This window comes from Micropterus salmoides, unplaced genomic scaffold (assembly GCF_014851395.1).
Source record: "Micropterus salmoides isolate LMB-PRFRI ecotype aquatic unplaced genomic scaffold, ASM1485139v1 Ms_hic_scaffold_15, whole genome shotgun sequence".
NCBI lineage: Eukaryota > Metazoa > Chordata > Actinopteri > Centrarchiformes > Centrarchidae > Micropterus > Micropterus salmoides.
Window position 1 is genome coordinate 17,111,038 of NW_024040596.1, and position 15,374 is coordinate 17,126,411.

General features: G+C 39.8%; 1 protein-coding gene and 1 long non-coding RNA gene across 2 annotated transcripts in view; both read right to left on the minus strand.

Annotated features, from left to right (window-relative positions):
* The window catches only part of si:ch211-214p13.3 (nectin-1), a 64,076-nt gene that overhangs the window by 22,700 nt on the left and 26,002 nt on the right, over positions 1 to 15,374 (minus strand). The window lies entirely within an intron of this gene.
* On the minus strand, positions 8,813 to 10,572 carry LOC119904203. Its single transcript, XR_005444663.1, has 2 exons — positions 10,044 to 10,572; positions 8,813 to 9,433 (listed from the first exon to the last, which is right to left on the minus strand). It is a non-coding gene; the product is annotated as an uncharacterized LOC119904203 (long non-coding RNA).

Here is a 15,374-nt window from a genome sequence, read left to right on the forward strand (position 1 = left end):
GTATCTTCATTAATATCCTTTATCCATGGATTTATTTCTGTTTGCCTCTGACTTGTTGTTGGAGACGAAACCTCAATTTCTCGTCTGTTCTCAGACTCTTGATCTCTATTTACTACTTGTGTAACACTGGATCTGAATAGTTCACTTTCCTTCACTTTTTTTGCTTCATCAGCATAAGATACCTGATTAGTTACTTTATATTTCAGTACCTCTCTAGCTTGCCTTTGAACAGGGCATCCTCCAAAAGCAGCGCTATGCTCACCGCCGCAATTACAGCATTTCACTTTTGTATTCTGGCCACATTTTCCATATTCATGTTCACCTGCACACCGAGCACATCTTTGTTTTCCTTTACATTGTCCAACAGTGTGTCCCATTCTTTGATACTTGAAACATCTAAGTGGTGCTGGGATAAACTCTCTTACATCATAGCTCAGATATCCCATTCTTACTCTCTTTGGCATAACCTTTTCAAACTCCAGGACTACTGACAGGCTATCAGTTTTCACCCCTTTTCTTTGTGTTTGCAGTCTTGTGGCTTTCACCACTTTCCCTCCTATCACTTTCTGAATTATCTCCTCCATTGTCATTGCCAAAGGAACATCATAAATAACACCTCTAAGCTTTGCTGCATTCCCGGGGATATGAGTACTGATCCTTTCCCCATTAAGTGTTTCTGCTCTGAGAAACCTCTCTCTTTGCAGTTGGTCTGTAGCAAAGACCAGCAGCCTCCTATTACTCAAATATTTGGCAAACTTGATCTTACCCATTTCTTTCTCAATTGCTTTTGTTAGTTTTAGTTTAGTGCCCCCCTTAATTTTTTCTTTTAGTTCCACTCTTCCCAATGTTATATTTATATCTGTCTCTAACTTATTTAAGCTTGATTTTGCTAAAAAAGTCTGCTACTTCATTTCCTTCAACCCCAGCATGTCCAGGGACCCAGCAGAACAAAACATTGCTACCAATCCTTGTAACTCTAAATAGTACGGCTAGAATTTCACTTACGATATCAGGACAAGATTTTGCTTTACCGCTTTTCAAGGCCATCAAGGCAGCTGCAGAATCACAGCAGATTAAGGCTTCTCTTATTTTCACATCCTCAATCCACCACAGAGCCCAAAGAATTGCCAGTAGCTCTGTTGTAAAGACAGAACTTCCATCTGTAATTCTCTTGCTAATCCTCAGGTCCAGTTGAGCTATATACACCCCAAAACCTGCTCTCCCACTCTCTGGTTCCCTAGCACCATCTGTAAAAATGTTTGGATATGATCCCTTCCCACTATTCAGATATTGTTCCAATTTTAGAGAATAGGTAGATGAATTGTGTAAAGTGCCATGTCTCCTTGCATCATTCTCAATTCTCTTGTCCACTGATTTATGTATTCAAAAAATGATTTGTTTCTTACCTTTCCGCCGTCCTGATTTCTTCTTATTATTATTATTTCCGGCAGACTAGGTGCATCTATGGTGTATTGCTCCTCTGTTCGTTATTCACATTTAATGGTGATTGCCTATTTCGTCTTGTTTAGTCCCGTTTGATGTAGATACTTAATCAGTTTCTTCATTTTGTTCAAACTATCCAAATTAAGTAGAGTTGGTATGCTAAAAATAGTTTCTCCAATTGCTCCCAGGTCTCTAAACAATTTCCTCCTTTGACAGGAGTACTTTCTACAATGAACTAATACATGCTTTACTGATTCCTTCTCTCCACATTCCCATTTTCCTTCAGGATGTTTACCAATCAGAGCCAGCCCACTACTCAGCCCACAATTCCCAAACCTCAATCTGGATAGAACTACTGCTCTTCTCTTACATCTAAAAGCACATTTTCCTTTCTCTACAATTCTTTGTACTGAGTAATATTTCCTCCCTTTCCTTTCATTTTATATTTTCATATTTGTGCCACATTTCTTTCACTGATCTATTTATTATTTCTGTGTAATCTGGTGACCCATACTGTAAATTAATTTGAACTCTTTCCTCCTGCATCGCCTTCTTTGCCACCCCATCTGCCTCCTCATTACCCTCCACACCCATGTGGGCCGGAATCCACAGAAACCCCACCTCATACCCTGCTTTGTAAATTCTATACAACACCTGCATAATTTCCACAAGTAAATCAGGTCTTGACTTTATTTTAGTATCTTTAATTGTAATTAGAGTTGCTGTGAGTCACTAAATATGACTGAATGCCCCTGTTTGTTATCTTCAACCCACCTTAATGCCCATAGCACTGCCACCAGCTCTGCTGTGAAGACCGACATGTGGTCTGGAATCCTACACCCTTTTTTATAACCAATTTCTGGTATGCTAACACCAATAGCCACTTTACCGCTCTCAGGATCCTTTGACCCATCAGTATAGATTTGTAGATAGCCTCCCCATATTTGACACATCTGGGCTTTTATCTTCTTCACTACAGCCTCTGACATATTTCTTTTGCTTGTTTCCATAAAATATAAGTCAACAATGGGATCTGGGATCAACCATGATGGTATATCCGAAACAACATATTGGTGGACATACATTCAAATTGACAATACCAATTTCATCTGCCATAGATTTTTGTTTCTCTGTAAAGTTTATTTTGACCCTTCTCACTGTTCCCATAAACTCCCAATGCTGACTCAACAGGTTTTTTGTTGGTAGTTTTCCGTTCTGTCCTTTTAGTTTCATAAAATACCTCAAACCAACTTTACGTCTTCTTATTTCTAATGGCATCTCCCCTGTTACTATTAATAGTGCTGGTATTGGAGTTGTACAAAATGCCCCTGTACACACTCTAAGGGCTTTTACTTGGACTCTATCAAGTTGGCTAATTACTGAAGGGGCTGCTGATCCATATACCACACAGCCATAATCCATAGTTGATCTTATCATTGCTCTGTATATCATCATTGAAGATTCACTATCACCCCCCAATCAGACACAGCCACACACCTTAGGACATTAATTATTTCCCCACACTTTAACGAAAGCATCTCAATATGCTTCTTCCATGTCATCCTTTCATCTAACCACATTTCTAAAAATTTAAAAAAAAAGTTCTTCACTCTTTCTTCCTATTGTATATTTGTAACACCTGTGTTGGCATTTTCTTCTTATGTCCAAATATCATGTATTTCATTTTTTCTGTAGATATTTTAAAGCCCCAGTCATTAGCCCATTCAGTGACTTTCTCCAATGCAGCTTGCATTTGGCCATAAATATAGATGTTTCTCCCTCGCTTCCAGATGGCCCCATCACCTGCAAACAATGAAAACCTAAATTCTTTCCCCACTCTACTAAACATACCATTGACTAGTATATTAAAAAGCACTGGACTTATTACACTACCTTGAGGGGTTCCATTCTCTACCTCATGCTCCTCTGATAATTCACTTCCCACTCTCACCTGAATTGTCCTGTTACATAGAAAATTCTTAATCCAGTTGAACATTCTTCCTCTGATTCCAGCATCATAAAATGCAATTAGTAACCCCTCCTTCCAAAGCATGTCATAGGCTTTTTCAATGTCCAGAAACACTGCTACAACTGCTTCTTTATTTGCAATGGCTTTTTTAATGTCACTATCTAAGTCTAAAACAGCATCCATTGTTGATCGACCTTGTCTAAATCAACTCTGATATTCCACAAAAAAAACGCTTTTCTCCATTTTATCCACAAGTCTATCTGTTATCATGCGCTCCATTATTTTGCATAAAACAGAGGTTAACGCAATCGGTCTGTAAGAACTAGGGTTATCTGGTTGTTTTCCAGGTTTCACAATTGGAATGATTACTGCATGTTTCCATTTTTTAGGAAGACCTCCACTCCTCCATACATTATTCATTAGGGCAAGAGCTTCTTCTTCTATCATTTCTCCAGAATTTTTAAATAATTGATATCCCAGTCCATCCCTCCCTGGTGAGGTATCTTTCCCCTGATTTATAGCTTTTTTTAAACTCTTCCATTGAGAAAAACACATTAATACCATCAGAATTGTCACAATTTATTTGTAATTTAGTCATATTATTTCTTGTTATTTGACATCTCCTTCTACTGTTTACTTCGCTTACATTGTTGGAACTATGAACGTTTTGAAATTGCTTGACCAACAAATTTGCTTTTTCTTTATTATTTACAGCTTCATCACAGTGGAGGACTGGGATTGCTGTCTGCCTAAAAACTCCTGTCATTCTCTGTACTAGATTCCAAATCTTTTTTAAAGGTGTATCCTAATTTACTACAGAAATTCCTTCAACTTTGTTTCTTTGCTTCCTTAACTACACGTCTTGCCTTAGGTCTAAGCCTCTTATGTTCAAAAGCATAGTTCTACAATAAGTGTTGCCTTAAGTTTTTATATGCCCTATTCCTAGCTCGCACTGCAGCATTACATTCTTGAGTCTACCATGGTACCATTGATCCTCATACTGGCACTTTTTTCTTTGGAATATTCTTAACTGCAGCTGACCACATTACTTTGCTTAGAGAACTATTCCACTCATCTATTCCTTTTTCACTATCTATTCTTGTTAATCCTATATTTACTTGATCCTCAAACTTTATCCAATTAGGTCTTTTATAATTAAGCCTCAGGGGCCAATTAACTGGCTCCTCGATTAGACACCTACCAGATTTACAAATTATTGGCACATGATCACTTCCCACTGTATAAAGATCCATTGTTTTCCACCTACTGATTGATGCTAAATCTGCTGACTCAATTGTAATATCTATGACAGATGACATTGATCGACTTGTACTAAACCAAGTAGGACAACCATCATTTAACACAACTAGATTATTCTTGTCCATAAAATCTTCTATAATTTGACCATTTCTGTCTCTCTTCTTACTTCCCCACAATTCATTATGAGCATTATAATCCCCCTGGTGAACAACCTGTAGTGTTTGAGAGCGATGTGCTCATGTGTGTTTCTCTGTCTGCAGAATCAGGACCTGATGTGGCCCATTCTGCGTCCAGACCTGCCAAACTGCTGCGTTTATATAATGTGTTAATAATTCTTTGTTCCTCTCTCTGTGCTGGAGTTCTTTAAGAACTTGGTGGCTTGATCCAGATTATTATTAAATTGGTTGAATTTTAATAAGAGTGTGTTTATTCATATAGTGTATCAAGCTTATTACTTCAATATATTTACTGCAAATCTGATATTAATATTTTACTCATGATAGGGACGTTAGGCTACTGTATGAATGAGCACTTCAGAGATAATGCAGGCTCTAGCCTGCTAGAGCCAAAAGAATTTAGTATTGTGGTCTTTGGAAATTCATGGATTTCCTGTACCCGATTTGTGATCCAAATTAAAAACGCACCCCTTTTGGAACAGAAATCCACCTTATCATTTGAAAAAACCCTTATGACAGTTCTCTGCCAAGAAGCTAATAGTGACACTGTGTCAATTTGACAATTCCCTGGTTTGGGAGAAACACAGATATAAAATCATAACCACAACCCATTACAAAAATGTGGAAAAAAACAATCTTGAGTCAGGATGAAAACAGGAATGCTTAAATGTGCATTTGCTGAATCAATCACAGAAAATCAACATGGGCTGTTAGACCCCATGACATTAGCTTTACCACATAAGGTAATTTATTTATTCCCTTAGATCTTGAAAAACTTACCACCCACCTTGTCTCTACAGGCAGAATGGAGGAGTTGCATGGTATCAGAAGAACATTTCACAACTGGCATTTTCATTTCTTTTTTTCCCCCTAAAAAATAAATGTGTGTAAAATATCTGTGTCTACATGTAAATAGGTTTGATGGCTGTTTCAAAATGTGACAGGAATGAAAACTATATGTTCTAGGAGCATTATGGAGCACTTTAGATTTGATCAATGAGCCTTCTGCTCCTGAAATCAGACTAGGGTCTTTACAGTGGGTACGGAAAGTGTTCAGACCCCTTTAAATTTTTCACTCTTTGTTTCATTGCAGCCATTTTCCAAAAATCAAAAAAGTTCATTTTATTTCTCAGTAATGTACACTCAGCACCCCATCTTGACAGAAAAAAACAGAAATGTAGAAATTTTTGCAAATTTATTAAAAAAGAAAAACTGAAATATCACATGGTCATAAGTATTCAGACCCTTTGCCGTGACACTCATATTTAAGTCAGGTGCTGTCTATTTCTTCTGATCATCCTTGAGATGGTTCTACACCTTCATTTGAGTCCAGCTGTGTTTGATTATACTGATTGGACTTGATTAGGAAAGCCACACACCTGTCTATATAAGACCTTACAGCTCACAGTGCATGTCAGAGCAAATGAGAATCATGAGGTCAAAGGAACTGCCTGAAGAGCTCAGAGACAGAATTGTGGCAAGGCACAGATCCGGCCAAGGTTACAAAAAAATTTCTGCTGCACTTAAGGTTCCTAAGAGCACAGTGGCCTCCATAATCCTCAAATGGAAGACGTTTGGGACGACCAGAACCCTTCCTAGAGCTGGCCGTCCGGCCAAACTGAGCTATCGGGGGAGAAGAGCCTTGGTGAGAGAGGTAAAGAACGTTTACCATCCAACCTGACAGAACTGGAGAGGATCTGCAAGGAGGAATGGCAGAGGATACCCAAATCCAGATGTGAAAAACTTGTTGCATCTTTCCCAACACGACTCATGGCTGTATTAGATCAAAAGGGTGCTTCTACTAAATACTGAGCAAAGGGTCTGAATACTTATGACCATCTGATATTTCAGTTTTTCTTTTTTAATAAATTTGCAAAAATTTCTACATTTCTGTTTTTTTCTGTCAAGATGGGGTGCTGAGTGTACATTACTGAGAAATAAAATGAACTTTTTTGATTTTTGGAAAATGGCTGCAATGAAACAAAGAGTGAAAAATTTAAAGGGGTCTGAATACTTTCCGTACCCACTGTATGTAAATACTGGTTTATCCCTCTCATCAGTGGTGTACTTGTGAATATGCTGCTCCCTGCTCTGACCTTTCTCCACTACATTCTATGTCTTTTGCTGACTGGAAACCCTGGAGACTGGACAGTGAGGCTCCAGGTGATGTGTGACCAGAATTCCTCTGGACTTTGTTCTTCTTGTTGGCTGAACTCACGGGTGGGACACAGTCGTGATATGTGCCCATAACCTCCACATCTTTATTCTGTGTCGATTTGCGTTGTTGTGTCTGGGGTGTGTTCTCCAGCTTTTCTTCCCTCTGTTGCCGCGTTCTCCATTATCATTTGACTGTTCCAGTGGTGTGACCCATTTCTCACCATCAGTCTTTGTATTGGGTAGTTCTTCTCCAAACAGTTCTGAGTCCCAGTAGGCGTGTTCCTGCCCTCCGTCGGTCTGGGCTGGGATTTGGAGGTGTCACTGTCAGCAGTAGGTGTGCGTTTCTTCCTTCACCGTTTCTCCTGAGACAGGAAGAGGCTGCTGATTGAAATAAAAACTTCTTGGGAAAGTTAATTTGAGTCTTTTCCCATTTTGTCCTTTCCCAGCAACTGGTGTGTGAAATGGGCAAACAGTCCTCAGGTCATGACACAATGCATGTTCTCTCCCCCGTCTGTCAGTTCTTTCCTGGAGTTTCTCAGTCAAAAGGGCAGTACTTGTGTCTCTAATGACAAAAGGATTAGTGGCTTGGAGACAACGTATGGAGGTGGCAACATCTGATCTGGCCTTTTGTGTGTCTCTTTCTTATCATTTAAAACTGCCTCTCTTATCTGTTGTTTTACCATTTACCCTGCCACTGATTTTGCTTATCTCAAATGTGCTTATTTTTCCCATTTCTCAAAAGCTTGCCAATCAATCTTTTTCTTACCTACTGTCTTTGCTTTCTCTGTCAACATAATTCTACGTCTCCCTAAACAATCTGTACTCAGTGTGCCTAGGATAAGAAAAATGCCTTCAGTTACATCATGCCAAAAAGGAACATCAACAACCACACTGTTCCCCCATTGAGTTTTTTCCCCGATTTGTTCCCCATGTTTTTCTACTGACTCAGACTCACTGAACAAATTTGCTTTTACTTGCAATGGGTTTTATCATTCACACAATCACTCTGATCTTCCCATATGGTCTGATCTTGTCAAACACACACTAACTCTGGATAAACTCTCTCAGCTGTATGGCACTTGCATGATGGTGCACTCGTTTTCGTTTACAATTGTGTGCTAGACACTGAAATGAGTTTATCACAGAGTTTTCTATATTTTCATCTCATGCACACCCAGATATTTTCCCTCCTTAGTGGAACATAATGTTCGAAACAAACACTTATCACATCATATAAACGCTTTAAAACTCTAAATGGGAAACATCTGGAATGTTTTTCTATGATGTTATTTATAGTATAACGAAACTACGGCAATTATGTTCATGCAAACACACAGCTATGGGCCAGAGTTTGACCCAGGCCGCTGCAGCAAGAATGGAATTCTTTTTTTTTCTCTGTTATTTAAATTTATTTTTTCCCAAAATCACTCAGGATTTTGGAAAATAGGCCGTTCCTTAAATCACTCAAAATGCGACCTTTAAATGGTGTTACCTGCTAGTCTATATAAACTCCTAGGTAGGTTATCACTAGAGATGCTACCATAATGGGATTATGCACATATCACTCCTGGCCTGTTGTTTTTTCTCTGTTTCCCCCGAATAGACCCTTTATCACCACCCCCGATGATTAACTATATTTATAGTTCTATTAACCCCAACTGGGCGAACGTTTTCCGGAATAGGTGTCTGACTCGACAGAACACCTGGCTACCACGAAGGTTTTACGCCGAATTCTGATGAACATCTCCAACACATGCCCAATGTCAGGGAAAATAATTCCTTCCCAAAGAATACGGAGTCAAATAGATGTGTTGAATCATTTCTTTATGTTACGTGGCCATGGAGAGAACTCCATGGCCTGAACTCAGCATTTCTTCTTCTTAAATACAGAACAAGTACAGCAATAGTAAACTGCCAAGACAAGGGAAAACAAATGGCAGAGTTTTAGCACACACTCAAAAGCTTCTTCCTGGGCTGATAAGAATGCAATTGTATGTGGCATCAAAGTTGTGTTCCTACTTCTTGATTAGTCTATGTTAAAACTCCCACCTACATGTCAGCAGATGTTCATTGTAAGTCAGACAACCCTTTGATTAGAAATAAAAACCCTGTGACCAATGCTAATTTCTCACAAGTTAATTACAGTGAAATCCTAAAAATCAGCAACTTATAATGTATTTCTCACAGTGTGAAACAGTGAGAAACCTGTTACTGGACTTGGTTCAACAGTTCTCTTAACTAGACCAGTGTATGTCAATAGAGCCTTGTATACATCACCCTTTTTACTGTACAGTGTTCTCGGATCCCCTTACATGGGCTTGTAGTCAGTCAGCTGACTCTGAGTGTGAATCCACCTCCCCAGATCCCTCCATCTCCAATCAGCAGGCTTAGCCAACGCCACATGCGGGCAAAATTCTCCTTGGAACAACTGAGATTGAGCAGAAGAGAGAGACACAGAAACAGCAGCAGCCCGGCCTGAGTACAGTGTTGATTTACGAATATTCTCAGTTGTGGTACCACAGCAGACACACTAGATGGCACCAAAGCCCACTCATAAACAAAGTTCAATGCCTCTGGACTGTATTTCACCATTTGAAGTGGAAATTTCAGTCTGGTCACTTTCAACCCCTCGGGATGTGAGGTTAAAACAATACCAAAATGAATCATGAGATCACGTCCCATTAGGTTAATGGGACAATTCTCTGACAACAAAAATTAGTGTTTGGTTATGGCGTCATCCAGCGAACATGACAGTGGTGTAGTGTATGGTTCTGAAATAGGGATTCCTCCTGGCCCTACAGTTTTGCAAAACCGCCCACTTCTCCTTGGTGGAGCTGGTATGGCCCCGGAGTCGACTAAAAACACCACAGAGTGTCCTGCTATGTTTAAAACTAACTCGGGCAGCTTCCTGAATCCCTCATTTCCATCTATGTACATTTCAAAAGTCAAACGGTCAAGTTTATCAGTGTCTTTCTTAGTTTCAATGTATGTTATTGCCATCATTATTTTGTCATAGTCTGTTATAGTTTGAGACTCACCCATTGATGCGTGTGTGGCAGGCCGGTCCGTCCCCAGTGTCCACTCCGCCTCCACTCCCTCATTTCAGTCCGATTTCACATAACCCCTCTTTTTTTCTTTTTTGCATTCATCTTGCCAATGTCCAGTTTCCCCACAGTTCCAACAAAAAATCCGGGTCGCTGACACTTTGCTGGTCATTCTTGCAACCTCTCCCCCGGCCCCCTCTTTCCCGCAACGGGAGGACTCTTTCTTTTGTCTTGTGGTGTCGATGGAGTTAAACATAGACAACTGTGCGTCCACTAGCTTCTTCTGCTGCTCTTTCCCTCTGCTCTCTTCTCGCTCCCTAAGCTCTCCCTCCGCGTGGCCAGCGTAGTCTAATATCATTGACTGTTTTCCAAAAGACGCATCTTCATCTTACTGCTGCAGCGATTTCTGGCCTCAACCGGGTCATGAAATGCTGTATGAGCTGCAGCCCCCATCTGGCCCCCTGTCATTCCAATGTGAAGATCGAAGGCCACTGTCAGACGGGCTAGGTAAGCCTGACAGGTCTCCGTCAGCTGCTGCAATTGATGTAGACTAAAGCTCCCCATTGCTGGGAACCCAAATTCAACCCACTTATCAAATTGTCCCATTGAGTTTGCATGTCCTCCATTTCAGGAGTTACTTAGTGAAAATCCTATAGTGACGGTGCCTGCCCCCCGACCATCGAAATTATTTAAAAAGGTAAACAGAAGAGGAGCTGTGCATACAAACCTCATAAAAATTAAAACCACAAGAGCAATAGTGCAAACGAATAGGAGAGTTAAATGTGGACTCTTAAACATCAGATCTCTCTCTTCTAAAGCTGTACTAGTAAATGAACTAAAATCAGATTATGATATTGATTTATTTTGTCTTACTGAAACCTGGCTGGGTGATGGAGAATATGTTAGCCTAAATGAATCCACCCCTCCCAGTCATATTAATATTCACATTCCTCGAGGCACAGGCCGAGGAGGTGGAGTTGCAGCTATCTTTGACTCTAACCTACTAATCAGCTCTAAACCTAAACTAAACTATAGCTCATTTGAAAGCCTTGTTCTTAGTCTTTCACACCCTAGTTGGAAATCACTGCAACCAATTCTCTTCGTTATAGTGTACCGAGCACCTGGCCCATATTCTGAATTTTTATCTGAATTTGCAGAGTTTTTGTCAACTTTTGTCCTTAAAACGGACAAAGTTATTATTGTAGGGGATTTTAATATTCATGTGGACGTTGAGAATGACAGCTTCAGTACTGCGTTTATCTCTCTCTTAGATTCCATTGGCTTCTCTCAGAGTGTTCATGAACCGACTCACTGTTTTAACCACACCCTCGACCTTGTTTTGGTGTATGGTATTGAAATTGAACATTTAATAGTGTTCCCACAGAATCCCTCTTTGTCCGACCACTGTTTGATAACTTTTGAGTTTGTATTGCTGAACTACACGCCATTGGGCAAAAATTTCTATACAAGATGTCTGTCTGATAGTGCTGTAGCTAAATTTAAGGATGCGATTCCATCAGCTCTAAATTCATTATCAAGTCATAAAGTAACAGAGGACTCCTATGCTAGTTTCAGTCCCTCCCAAATCAATCATCTTGTTGATAGTGCTGCAGGCTCGCTGCGAATGACACTCGACTCTGTAGCCCCTCTAAAAAAGAAAATACTAAAACAAAGACAGTTAGCTCCATGGTATAATACTGAAACTCGCAAATTAAAGCAAAAATCGCGGAAACTTGAGAGGAATTGGCGTTCCACCAAAGTGGAAAATTCTCGTTTAATTTGGCAAGATAGTCTTAAAACTTATAGGAAGGCCCTCCGTAATGCCAGAGCAGCGTACTACTCGTCATTAATAGAGGAAAATAGGAACAACCTCAGGTTTCTTTTCAGCACTGTAGCCAGGCTGACAGAGAGTCACAGCTCTATTGAGCCAAGTATTCCCATAGCTCTCAGTAGTTACGACTTCATGAGCTTCTTTAATGATAAAATTCTAGCTATTGGAGACAAAATTCACCAAGACCTTCCCTCAACTGGCATCAGCTTATCTCTTAACTCAGGAACCTTAGAAACAGCTGTAGAACCAGATATATGTTTTGACTGCTTTGCTTCCCTCAATCTTTACCAACTAACTTCAATAATTTCTTCATCTAAACCATCAACCTGCCTCTTAGACCCCATCCCGACTAGGTTGCTTAAAGATGTTTTACCCTTAGTCAGCACTTCTATACTAGATATGATCAATATATCTCTATCAACAGGCTATGTACCACAGTACTTTAAAGTAGCTGTAATTAAACCTCTTCTGAAAAAGCCCAAACTTGATCCGGATGTTTTAGCCAACTATAGACCTATATCTAACCTTCCATTTCTCTCTAAGGTTCTGGAGAAAGCAGTTGCTAAACAGCTGTGTGACTTTCTACAGAGCAATAGATTATTTGAGGATTTTCATTCAGGATTTAGAGCTCATCATAGCACAGAGACAGCACTGGTGAAAATTACTAACGACCTCCTTATTGCATCAGACAAAGGACTTGTCTCTGTACTGGTTTTATTAGATCTTAGTGCTGCATTTGATACCATTGACCATCAGATCCTATTGCAGAGACTGGAACATTTCATTGGCATTAAAGGAACCGCTCTAAGCTGGTTTAAGTCCTATTTATCAGATCGATTTCAGTTTGTACATGTTAAAGATGAGTCCTCCATGCACACCAAAGTTAGTCATGGAGTTCCACAAGGATCTGTCCTTGGACCAATCCTCTTCACTTTATATATGCTTCCCTTAGGCAATATTATCAGGAAATATTCCATAAACTTTCATTGTTATGCAGATGATACTCAGTTATATCTATCGATCAAGCCAGATGAAACTCATCAGTTAGCTAAACTTCAAATGTGCCTTCAGGATGTTAAAACCTGGATGACCTGTAATTTTCTAATGTTAAACTCAGATAAAACTGAAGTTGTTGTTCGGGGCCCAGGCACCTCCATCACACATTATCTAAAGATATAGTTTCCCTTGATGGGATCGCCCTGGCCTCCAGCACCACTGTGAGGAATCTTGGAGTTATCTTTGATCAGGACATGTCGTTTAAGTCTCACATTAAGCAAATTTCAAGGACCGCCTTTTTTCACCTACGTAATATTGCGAAAATCAGGAACATCCTGTCTAAAAATGATGCAGAAAAACTAGTCCATGCATTTGTTACTTCTAGGCTGGATTACTGCAATTCTTTATTATCAGGCTGCTCGAAAAAGTCCGTTAAGACTCTTCAGCTGATCCAGAATGCTGCAGCACGTGTTCTGACAGGAACCAGGAAAAGAGATCACATTTCTCCTGTCTTAGCTTCTTTGCATTGGCTTCTAGTAAAATCTAGAGTAGAATTTAAAATCATTCTTCTTACCTTCAAAGCTCTTAATGGTCAGGCACCATCTTATCTTAAAGAACTCATAGTACCTTACTACCCCACCAGAGCACTGCGCTCCCAGAATGCAGGGTTACTTGTGGTTCCTAGAGTCTCCAAAAGTAGACTAGGAGCCAGAGCGTTCAGCTATCAAGCTCCTCTCCTGTGGAACCAGGTTCCAGTTTGGGTTCAGGAGGCAGACACCATCTCCACATTTAAGAGTAGGCTTAAGACTTTCCTCTTTGATAAAGCTTATAGGCTCAGGTTAGTCCTGAACCATCCCTTAGTTATGCCGCTATAGGCCTAGACTGCCGGGGGATTTCCTATGATGCACTGAGCTCCTCTCTCCTCTACTTTCTCTCCCTCTGTATGCAACCTCATCCCATTAATGCATGTTAACTCGACTTCTTTCATCTCTTCAGGACCTGTACACCTCCAGGACTTTGAGATGAGCGGGAAAAATTGCAGCCGATCTTCTGATTAGTGGGCAACCCGCCCTGTGCTACCTTATGGCTTAGGCTACCAAAACTACTAGTAGTAGAGAAATTCTGTCAACTTTAGGTTCTTTACTAAAAGTCAAAATCAACGTCTCTGTACAGTGTTTTTATTCATGTAAATGGAGGGGGGACTCTTCAATGATAACCACACAGCAAAGGAAGCAGTAGCCTATCTGAAGTCTGTCTTACAACTTTTTCTATCTTTAAGTTTATTTGCACATGATAGGCACTCTGTCAGCACAAGCATATGCATTTAACTTGACTTTCATTCAGCGAGCTTCTGCCCTTTAAAACAATAAGCTGTTAGTATCCTTCGATTAGCAATATTAAGCTTTAGTTATTAAAGCCTAATATTGCTGATACATTTGGAGCACTTAATGATGATCCTGACCCCCTGAAAAATTTGTTGAAATGCAATGACTTTCTTGCCCTACATCCCTAATGTGATGCTGATAAGTTAAAAACAAAATCTGTTATATTGAAGGCACTTATTTTATTGTATTAATGGTAGACTCCCAAAATGACATCACCACGTTCCAAAGAAGGGGAATAGATAAAAGACCTTGTTGTCTTTTCTCTCACTCTATTGAAACTAAAAGTCTTGTACTCTCTTGAATCCTCTCGTAATTACGCTTTCGTGAAATTCCGATCTTTTTTTCTTTTCATACTTTAAAACTTCCTTCAGACGACCTGAGAAAGCTCTATGTTTTGAATCCCCATTTTTCTTAGCGGGAGATTTGATTTTGACTTTTGTTTGGAGCAAATCCACCGGTTTGAACGCAACTCGAGATGCGGCTGGGGTGCCAACCCAGCCTGGCCAGACAACAACAACGAGCCTAACCGGCAGTGAGTCTTTGCTATGGGGAATTACGACAAAAGTAAGGCAAAACAAACCACACTCTGTGTCCTCTAGTTGGCCCTCATCTATAGTTAAGAAACCCATAGTTTATTTAAACTAAATTTGCAACATAATTTCCGACCATTCGTTCCCTCATTCTTGTAGAATATTCTCCCTTTATAATATCAAACTGAAATTCCATCGAGCCTAGTGTCCTGATCTTGGCTTATTACTTATTCTGTTCATTACCTTCTGGTTTGTTTCATGTTGACTGTTATTCCTGTAATATTCCCACATTTACTCCCACTGTTGTACTCCCTTTAGTTATTCAATAAATTTCACCTTGATCATAGTGATTTGTGTGTGTGTGTATTGTTTAAGCGTCCGGGGTCCCTGTACAGAGGATTCCCTCTCAGATTTGAGACTGACTGATTGATTTAAGATAATTGAGCGATTATTAACTAACTGATCACTAGTGAATAATTGTATAATTATTAAAAGCTACCCAGAGGTCCAGAGACTCTAGGTTAATTACAACTCAGGTGGTGCCCCGCGAGAGATTTATGGATTAATATTTTCTGAATATTAA